We start from the raw sequence: 8,430 nt of genomic DNA, 5'->3' as shown, positions 1-8,430 counted from the left end.
AGAGTTCATTAGTTTGAGTCCCCCCATCGGGTTCTGTGCTGACAGCTCAGAGCCTGGAGCCTGCTTCGAATTCTGTGTCTCCCTCTCTCTGCCCCTCCCCCACTCACACTCTGTCTCTAGCTGTCTCTCAAAAACAAATACACACTAACAAATTTTTTTAGAAAGAATGAAATAAATAAATAGAGAGAGAGAGATTCTGCTCTTTTGCAGTCACTGTGGCATGCAAAGTCTCCTGTGACACCTCTACAAGGCAGTGGAGGCAGTCCTGCACAGGAACCAGTGGAAGCAACAGAAGTTTTTGGACACCATGGAGCTACAGATCAACTTGAAGAACTATAGCCCTCAGAAGGATGATGTTACTTGGGCACCGTCAGGCTTAAGTCCACACCGACTTCTCTGTGTGTGTTGTGGGGGGAGCAACAGCGCTATGATGAGGCCACAACTGTGGATTTCTCCCATGTGGACACTGAAACACTGAAGAAAAAGAAACTCAGCAAGAATAAGAAATTCATCAAGAACGTGGCCAAGAAGCAGGATGTCTTTTTGCTTTGGAATCTTTGATGAAGAAGATCCCATGAATCCTGGGCCCAGGCCTGAGTAAGACTGGCAAATTCCCTTCCTTACTGACCCACAATGAGAACATGTGGCCAAAGTTGATGAAGTGAAGTCCATGATCAAATTCCAGACAAAAAACGTGTTGTGCCTAATAGTGGCCATTGGCCACGTGAAGATGATAGATCATGGACTTGTGTCCATTTAGCTGTCATTTCCCTGGTGTCATTGCTCAAGAAGAATTGGCACGATCTCTGGGTTTTATACATTAAGAGCACCATGGGCAAGCCTCAGTGCTTATACTAATGCACAGCTTAATAAACTCTACTCCCACCATTAAAACACACACACACACACACACACACACACACACACACAGAGTTCATATATATTATTTCTGCAGGTCTTAGAATTAGTACTCTTGTGTTTACTTGAATATCTGACACATCATTCTGGAATCAAAAAAAGAAGTTTATATTTATAAAGATTAAGGATATTTCCACATGTTTAAGTGGGTAATCAGTTCCAATGTCTAAAAACTTATATCATGTGTGAAAACAGAAATATGTATATGAACACAATGTGTTCATTTAAAAAAATTTTTTAATGTTTATTTATGTTTGAAAGAGAGAGAGAGAAAGTGCAAGTGGGGGAGGTGAAGAGAGAGAGGGAGACACAGAATCCTAAGCAGGCTTCAGGCTCCAAGCTGTCAGCACAGAGCCCAACGTGGGGCTTGAACTCACAGACCGTGAGATCATGACCTGAGCCGAAGTTGGACATTTAACCAACAGTTGACCAAAGTCAACTGCTTTTCTACATGTATAATTTTCATAGCCTCTGAGTACTAGACGAAACCTTAAGATGACTGAACTCAGCCATACTTGCTCTTTACACAAAAGGGCATTGAGGTTCCAAAAGTTAATTTAGGGTGACCTGAATCATTTATCCAACATTACAGATAGATTCTGAACTCTCCTGATGCCTATGCCAATACAATTCCATCTCTACAAACTATCCCACCCAGTATTTTCCTATTAGCAAACTCTTCCGGCTCCTATGTCCTAGTGCACGAGTATAAAGGTTTGGGAATCCTTCCATATTGGGTTATGTACAGGCAAGATTTAAAAATTATAAAAAGAGAAAGATTTAGGCCTTTCATACCAAGCTACAAAGGGCAAGATATCTTCTTGTGAATTTCATAATCGTTAATATTTCTATTCACTAAACGTTTGCCAGAATACCTACTGGGTAGCCCCCAAGGATTTCAAGTTGCAGATGGTTCATTAGGATTCTTTGTTTATTTCAAATGGAAGAATTTACAGAGTACATGATTTATTAGGTAGCTCCAGCAGACACATCTGGTGCCCTGAGTCACATCCGTCTAGCCTTACATCTGATTTTAAACAGGTTGGAATAGACAATTCCATGCAAACTTGGATTTGTTTCACCTGATAGCATCCCACCTGTAGCCCACATAGTATCTCTCATTTCTTCCCCAAGCCTGTCTTGGATGCCAGTGAGAGTTTGCTTGGCTCTTATGTATGTGCAGGGGAGGAGCAGGGAGCAATCTTGACCAATGAACAAGAGTTAACGGATAAACATTCCTGCCTCCTGATCATTGTGTATAAAAAATTCTGGGGGCACGCCTGAATGGCTCAGTCGGTTGAGCATCCGACTTTGGCTCAGGTCATGATCCCATAGTCCGTGGGTTCAAGCCCCACATCGGGCTCTGTGCTGACAGCTCAGAGCCTGGAGCCTGCTTCAGATTCTGTGTCTCCCTCTCTCTCTGCACTCCCCCACTTGCACTTTGTCTCTTTGTCTCTCTCTCTCTCTCTCTCAAAAATAAATAAACATTTAAAAAAAAAATTCTGGGAGGCATTCTATGTGTGTCTTAGGATATTTCAGTAGAATTAAGCTTTGTTGCCCACAATGGCAGCCATGAAACATCACCCTTATGCTTCTCCTTTTTCGTATTTTTAATCTCGTTCTTCCTGCTCCCTCATTCCTGTCCCAATATCACCTCTCAAAGAAACACGCACACAAGTCTTTGTCTCAGGGTATCATTTTGGAGGAACCCCAATCATATAGTGCTCAAACACTAAATTCCTCCACTTATAAAATGTCCCTGTTTCAAAGTTCTCAACTTTGGTTTCACATATGAAGGCTACTCCATAGCTTCAATTTCTATGGCATGTTTTGCTAGACAGGAAAAGAACTATAATGGATGTGTTCTATTATGATGCCATCTAGTGGCAAGGATGAATCAAAACTCATGACATCCAAGTGACCATGTTGTAAGTACTAAATTTAAACCCTAGTAATTTCACATTACATGGGATAGATAGATGTATTCGAGAGCAGGCAATCTTACCACAATTCCACTGAAGGTCAAAAAGATAAATGTTTGTGACAGGATATTAAAAGGTTGGGATAATTTTATGATATGTAGGCAACACAAGCTAAGACAATGATAAAGATAATCAAATCTCACGCATGAAAAGGCAAAAGCTAATCGCCTACAAGGTCAGGTAGAGCTCTACCTCTATATTTTGATTTAGCTGAGCATACAGTCATATTAAGCACACAAAGTTGGTTCACACAGTATAGTATCAGCCCCAACAGCCAGTGCTAAAGAGATCCCAGGGTAGAAATAAGCAGTAACATGAAATAATAGTAGTAGTAGTAATAATAATAATAATAATAATAGCAGCTACCATTCAATGTATACTTATTATGTTCCAGGACCTCTGCTAAATCTTATATCCACATGACCTCATTTAATATTTATAACAACCCTAGAAGGTAGGTATTACTAATATACCCATTTTCATATGAAGAAAAGAAGGCTTTGAAAAATTAATAAAGTTCTCAAAGTCACACACAACTAGTGTTCTCTTACTCAGTTCTCATTTTATGCTGCATCACAAATCATGGCTAATTTTATGCCAAGTACATTGTTAGTGATTGTTATCAATAATGATCCCCCTTTTTACAGAGGGTGCTAAAACAGTAACAGTTAAATATCTTGCCCCAGGTCACCTAGAAATCAGTGGTCTGCCTGAATTAAGACTCCTTGGTCACTGGACTCTAGTCTAAACGTATCTTCTTTCTCTTGACTGACTTCTGCCAGCAATTAATTTATATCCCTAAGCAAAAGATCTGATTGCCTTATCTTAGATTATGTAACTGAAAGTGCTATTATTAGAGAAGCTCTTCTACAGAACTATGAAAAAAAAATCTATCCTAGAGAGTTTAACTCTGTGACATCTTCTGACAGTGAATTTCATAGTTGAATCAGGTTTAGGGTCAATCAGAGCTCAATGGCCAGCATATATTTTCCTAGCAGTTCATGCTAACACAAGAATCAAGGAGGAGATAGATTTACCATCAAAGGGCAAATAGAGTTTGATCGTGATAAAAAATAGAATCTCCCCAGTCATAGGCACATCCTCTTAAGAGAGACAAAAAAGCTTCTGGATTCTGTTGAACAACCATTAGCACAACTTGGGGTGAAATATTTAAACTTTCTGGACTTTACTGTTTCATCTTTGAATAAGAAAAATGAAACCAATGCCACAGAGTGGTGATGAGGATTCATCTATATAAGTAACCAGGAATAACACCTGATACCTGGTAGGACCTTAAATGATTTTGCTTTTCTTTTGCACCTTTTTTTTTTTTTTTTTTGCTTCATTAAGAATTCTAAATTGCTTATAAAAAAGGTCTCAAAAAATGCTATCTCTCTTCTTCCTTCTTGTAGTCCAAAGAAGAAAAGCTCTTGTAGCAAGTTGGACACTGCATAGGACTTGAGAAATTAATACTTTTGGAGTATCTAGGCCTGACCTTAGAGGACAATTTAGCAATATCTAACACCTTACAAATGCAAATACTGTTTCATCTACCAGTTCCACTTGTAGGAATTTTTCCTGCAGATAAATGATTGAGGTGCAGGGCTATTCACTACAGCATTAATTTTAACAGCAAAATATTTTTAAAATCTAAACGCCCATCAGAGGATTCATTATAGAGGTTATGGTACGTGCTACATCTATAGATGAGCATAGTACACAACTGGAAAAAAATTCCAGAATACATCTTTTAAGTGAGAAAGAAGGCATAGAAAATTACACATAATATACTATTACTGTATTAAAAGGAAAGAAAATAAGCATATATTAATATTTTCTTGTATGTGCATATAAAAACTCTAGAATGATAGCTGAAAAATTGTGTTTTCTGGTGAGCAGGGTGGGAGAAAACTGAGTTCATGTGTGAAATGGGTGAAAAGAAGATTTTCACTGTTTTCCATTTTTCTTTCTTTTTTTAAGTTCTTATTTACTTATTTTGAGAGAGACAATGAGAGAGAGAGAGAGAGAGAGAGAGAGAACAACTGAGTGGGGTGAGGAAAAGAGAGAAGGGAAAGACAGAATCCCAAACAGGCTCCACACTGTCAATGCAGAGCGAACGTGGGGCTTGAACCCATGAACTGTGAGAGCATGACCTGAGCTGAAGTCAAGAGGTAGACACTTAACCAACTGAGCCACCCAGACACCCCTGTATCCCACTTTTTCTAGGCCAGTGGCAAAAATTCAATAAACTAATTAAAGCTTAAAAATATTTTAATTAGTCTTGTATCCACTTCCAAAAGATAACAAGATGTTCAAGAATGTCATCTTATCTCACATACTTTCTAATAGTCAAATGGTTGAACTGAGCCACAAGCTACTAGATTTTTCCATAGAAAGACCATCATCACATCTTGGAGACAGAGAACTACCCACATCTATGACTACTTCAACTGTTTCTATTTTGGTCATATTTTATTTTTCTGATGCTGGTCCAGTAACAGAACCATATGATGGCCATTTGTAGGGAAGCACAGTTTCACCACTGACCTTTAACATAACTGACAACATATGCCACATACCCTTAATTTCCTCTTCAAGCAAACCTATAACACTTAATTGAACAGTGAATCACATCGCTCGCGTTTTTTACATGTCCAACTCTTGCACTTGTAATCAAACAGAAGTCAGAGGACCACATGATGAGCTCTCTTCCGGTGGTGCTCTATTTAGGGAGCACTTCCTTATTTGCACTCTAATTTTTCCACTTCGTATGTATACTCGAGCATGAAAACATTAGAGCAACACATTTCTTTTATGATGCCAGAGAGCCGACGCTTGACTCTCATAATGCATTCAGCAATATGACTTCCATGTCCAGACCTAATTTCTTGATTTCTTATACTCAACATGCTACTACCCAAGCGTTGCCCACCATGGCACACCACAGCACCAATTCACATAGATGCCTAGGCCACAGCCATTGGAGTCAGCCTTATTGCCTTTCTCTTGTACCCCACATCCGGCCTACCAACAGACCGTGCCAGCTCTACCATAGAACGTAAAAGAGCAAAGATTTGTAAACTAACCCATACAACCCGTGGGTCAAAGAAGATATCACTAGGGAAAATTAGAAGATATTTCAACCCGAAATATAATTAAAACATGAAAATTTGGGGGATCCAGCTAAAGCAATGCTGAGAAGAAAATTTAAAGCTTTAGGTGATATTAGTAAAAAAAAGTCTAAAATCAAAGATTTAAGTTGCCATCTTTTTTTTAATATAATTTATTGACAGATTGGTTTCCATACAACACCCAGTGTTCATCCCAACAGGTGCCCTCCTCAATGACCATCACCCACTTTCCTCTCTCCCCAACCCCCAACAACAACCTTGTTCTCAGGACCCAAGAGTCTCTTATGGTTTTCCTCCCTCCGTCTCTGTAACTTTTTTTTTTTTCCTCCTTCCCCTCCCCCACGGGTCTTCTGTTAAGTTTCTCAAGATCCACCTGTAAGTGAAAACATATGGTATCTGTCTTTCTCTGGCTGACTTATTTCACTTAGCATAATACCTTCCAGTTCCATCCTAAGTTTCCATCTTAAGAATGTAAAAAAAGTGGGGCACCTGGGTGGCTCAGTCGGCTAAGTGTGCAACTTTGGCTCAGGTCATGATCTTGCAGTTCGTGGGATCGAGCCCCACGTCCAGCTTGGTGCTGACAGCTCAGAACCTGGAGCCTGCTTCGGATTCTGTGTCTCCCTCTCTCTCTGCCCCTCCCCTGCTCATGCTCTCTCTCTGTCTCTCAAAAATGAACAACAGTTAAAAGAAAATGTTAAAAAAAGAGAAAATTCCATCTTAAGAATGTAAATAAAAGACCAAAAAAGAAAAAAAGCCCAGAAATCATGAATATCAGGAATAAAAGAAAAGTATCACACAGATCCTATAAACATTAAGAGGATAATGAGGATATGTCATTAGCAACTTTATGCCCATAATATTGACAAGTTATAGGAAACAAACAATTGTTTTAAAAACACAAGTTATAAAAAGTTAATAGAGAAGAAAATAAAAATTTAAATAGCCCAATAAGTAAGCACAAAAGTAAAGCACAAAAGTAAAATAGTACTTATTCACAAATGACTTGCCTTTCTACATAGAAAATAAAAAACAATCTATTCTTTTAGAACTAGTAGAATAAGTGAATTTGGCAAGATTACAGGATATGCGGTCAATATACAAAAACCAGTTTGTATTTCTCTACATTAGCAGCAATCAGAAAATTAAAACTTAAAATACCATTTCTAATAGCATAAAAAAACATAAACACTTAGGAATGAGCTTAAGGAGGAAAACTGTACAACTTGTGCCTGAAAACAACACAACACTGCCAAGAGAAATTAAGGAAGTCACAAATAAATGAAGAGGCACAGCATGATTAGAAGATTCAATATTATTAAAATGTCAGTTCTCTTCAAGCAGATCTGCAGATTCAACATTCCCAGACAGAATCTCCTCGGGATTTTTCTTGCAGAAACTGACATAGTAATTCTAAAATTTATTTGGAATTTCAAAGGGGTTAGAAATACCAAAACCACCAAAAATGTATAAAAGCAAAATTGAAAGACTCATCACTTGATTTCAAGACTTACTCTAAATGTACAGTAATTAAGACAAAAGTTGTGGGCACCTGGATGGCTCAGTCGGTTAAGCATCCAACGCTTGATTTCCGCTCAGGTCATGATCTCGAGGTTCGTGAGTTCAAGCCCTGTGTTGGGCTCCATGCTGACAGTGCAGAGCCTGCTTGGATTCTCTCTCCCTCTCTCTCTCTCTGCCCCTCCCCTGCTTGCTCTCTGTCTCTCTCTCAAAAATAAACAAACTTTTTTAAAAAAGACAAAAGCTGCAAGATTATTCAATGGAGAAAGAACGGGGTTTTTTTTCAACAAATGATGTGAGTCAAATGTACGATGTGTAAAGAAAGATGGAACACAATCTCGATGTCACGTTATACATAAAAGTTTACTTGAAATGAAACACACGCCTAACCATAAAACTAAATTTTGTATTTCTAGGAAAAAAATGTAGAACACCTTCACAAAGTTTTCAGGTAGGCAAAGATTTCTTAGGCAGATTTAAGAATCATTAATCAAAAGGGAGTTTTTCCCAATATTCTAATTTTTTGCTTGAAAACTCAAGTTTTATTATTGGCAACAAATGTATCCGTTGTTTTGGAAAAGACAGGCTCACATTGTTCATTCTTAAGAACACTTTTGTTAAAATGTCTGCCAAACACCTAAGTCTAACCAACCACAGTTTGTTCCACGACAAAAACAGCTAGTAGTTCAGTTTGCAACTCAAACCATCACCCAAGTGTTCCCCAGCCTAGACCCAGCCAATGAACCTTGTTATGCAGCATAAATAAGTACTTTATGCAAAGTTCCCAGTTTTGTCACACAGAATATTAAAAAGACTTGTATTCGTGAGTGGAGATGTAATAAAAACTATTTATACTTTAAAAAAAAAACCAGTCTGTTTTTAAC

General features: G+C 38.3%; 1 pseudogene; it reads left to right on the top strand.

Moving 5' to 3' along the window:
- The first annotated feature begins 238 nt into the window (after positions 1-238).
- On the top strand, positions 239-949 carry LOC106968853 (60S ribosomal protein L10a-like; annotated as a pseudogene).
- Positions 950-8,430: the final 7,481 nt, after the last annotated feature.

The sequence above is a fragment of the Acinonyx jubatus genome, chromosome A2 (genome assembly GCF_027475565.1).
Source record: "Acinonyx jubatus isolate Ajub_Pintada_27869175 chromosome A2, VMU_Ajub_asm_v1.0, whole genome shotgun sequence".
Classification (NCBI taxonomy): Eukaryota; Metazoa; Chordata; class Mammalia; order Carnivora; family Felidae; genus Acinonyx; species Acinonyx jubatus.
The sequence above is the reverse complement of the archived record's forward strand: the minus strand, read 5'-3'. Positions and strand labels throughout refer to the sequence as shown.